We start from the raw sequence: 2,500 nt of genomic DNA, 5'->3' as shown, positions 1-2,500 counted from the left end.
CGCAGGCGCAGTCCTACAGACCGCAATCCCGGGGACTATTTCTCTGGGACATAATTCACGCAGGCGTAGGTTGACAGGCCGGATATCGGGAGACATATCCCAGAGATCGTTCACGCAAGCGCAGTTGCACAGGGCAGATAACCGCGCACTTATTTCTCAGCCCTAGTTCACGCAGGCGCAGTCCTACGGGCCGCAATTCCGGGGACTATTACTCTGGGATATAATTGACGCAGGCGTAGGTTTACAGGCCAGATAACCGGGGACGCATAGCTCCGAGCTTTCACGCAGGCGCAGTGGCACAAGGCGGATAACCGCGCACTTATTTCTCAGCCCTAGTTCACGCAGGCGCAGTCCTACAGGCCGCGTTTCCCGGGACTATTTCTCTGGGACATAATTCACGCAGGCGTAGGTGTACTGGCCGGATATCCGGAGACTCATTTCTCTCAGCTCGTTCACGCAGGCGCATTGTCACAAGGCGGATAACCGCGCACTTATTTCTCAGCCCTAGTTCACGCAGGCGCAGTCCTACGGGCCGCAATTCCGGGGACTATTTCTCTGGACATAGTTCACGCAGGCGTAGGTGTACAGGCCGGATATCTAGGGACTCATTTCTCTCAGCTCGTTCACGCAGGCGCAGTGGTACAGGACGGATAACCGCGCACTTATTCCTCAGTCCTAGTTCACGCAGGCGCAGTCCTACTGGCCGAATTTCCGGGAACTATTTCTCTGGGACATAGTTCACGCAGGCGCAGTGGCACAGAATGGATAACCGCGGATTTTTCTCTGAGACCTACTTCACACAGGCGCAGTCTTATGGGACGGATAACCGCGGACATATTTCTGAGACATTGTTCACCCAGGTGCAGTCGTACAGGCGGGATATCGGGGGCTTATTTCCCTGAGCCGTAGTTCGCGAAGTCCGTCTCTCACCTAAGCGCCCCGCACCCCCTCTTCGGTCCATCACTGACTTCAGAACTGTGCCCTGGTGAGTTCAGGATAGCTGGCTGCCCGATGGTTGATACCTTTTCGTGCGATTTACATCTGTATGGTTGGCATCTGACTCCCTATTCCCTGCCTCACTCCTGTCCCTATACACACAAACACACACACACTCCTGATGCCCATCCCTATTCCCTGCCTCACTCCTGTCCTCCCACACACATACACAAACACACACACAATTCCCATTCACAATCCCCTGCCTCACTCCTGCACACTCCCAATAGACTCAATAAGCCCCTTCCCTATTCCCTGCCTCACGCCTGTACCCACACACAAGCTCCTAAAGCCCCTTGGCTATTCCCTGCCTCACTCCAGCCCCTACACACACACACAACACACACACACACACGCTCCTGAAGCCCCTTCCCTATTCCCTGCCTCACTCCTGTCCCTATACACACACAAACACACACACACACACACATTCCTGAAGCCCTTCCCTATTCCCTGCATCACTCCAGCCCCTACACACACACACATACACGCTCCTGAAGCACCTTCCCTATTCCCTGCCTCACTCTTGCCACTACAAACACACACAAACACCCAACACACACACACACCCCTGAAGCCCATTCCCTATTCCCTGCCCCTCTCCAACCCATACACACACACACACACACACACACACACACTACCGAACCCCCTTCCCTATTCCCTGCCTCACTCTTGTCCCTACACACACACACACACACACACTCCTGATGCCCATCCCCTATTCGCTGCCTCACTCAGGTCCCTTCATACACACGTACACACACACAATCCTGATGGCCCTGCCCTATTCCCTGCCTCACTTCAGATCTATCTCTCTCTCTCTCTCTCACTCTCTCTCTCTCTCTCTCTCTCTCCCTCTTCGCTCTCTGTCTCACTCACTCCATGCCCCTTCCCTATTCCGTGGCTCACTCTTGCCACTACACACACATACCTGTAACGTCCTCTCTATTCCCTCACTCACACTTGCCTCTATACACACACACACACAAACACACACACATACACACTTCTGATGCCCATTTCCTATTTGCTGCATCACTCCAGGCCTCGCTCCCACACACACACCCCTGATGTCCATTCTCTATTAGCTGCCTCACTCATGCCACTACACACACACAAAAATACACACACTCAGGCCCAAGCATCTTCTCTATTCCCTGCTTCTCCCTTGGCCCCAGAAATATACACACACACTCCTGAAGCCCCTACCCTATTCCCTGCCTTACTCTTGCCCCTCAACACGCACGCACACACACCCATACACACACACACTCCTGATGCCCATTCCCTATTACTGCCTCATTCCTGTCCCTACACACACACACACACACACACACACTCACACCTGAAGTCCCTTCTCTAATCCCTTCCTCATTCTTTCCCTGCGCACACAAACACACACACAAAAAACAAAGACACGCACAATACCCATTCCCAAATCCCTGCATCACTCCTGCACACCCCACAATAGACTCAAGAAGCCCCTTCCCTATTCCCTGCA

Source organism: Tenrec ecaudatus, chromosome X, assembly GCF_050624435.1.
Source record: "Tenrec ecaudatus isolate mTenEca1 chromosome X, mTenEca1.hap1, whole genome shotgun sequence".
Classification (NCBI taxonomy): domain Eukaryota; kingdom Metazoa; phylum Chordata; class Mammalia; order Afrosoricida; family Tenrecidae; genus Tenrec; species Tenrec ecaudatus.
This window is presented reverse-complemented; position numbering follows the sequence as displayed.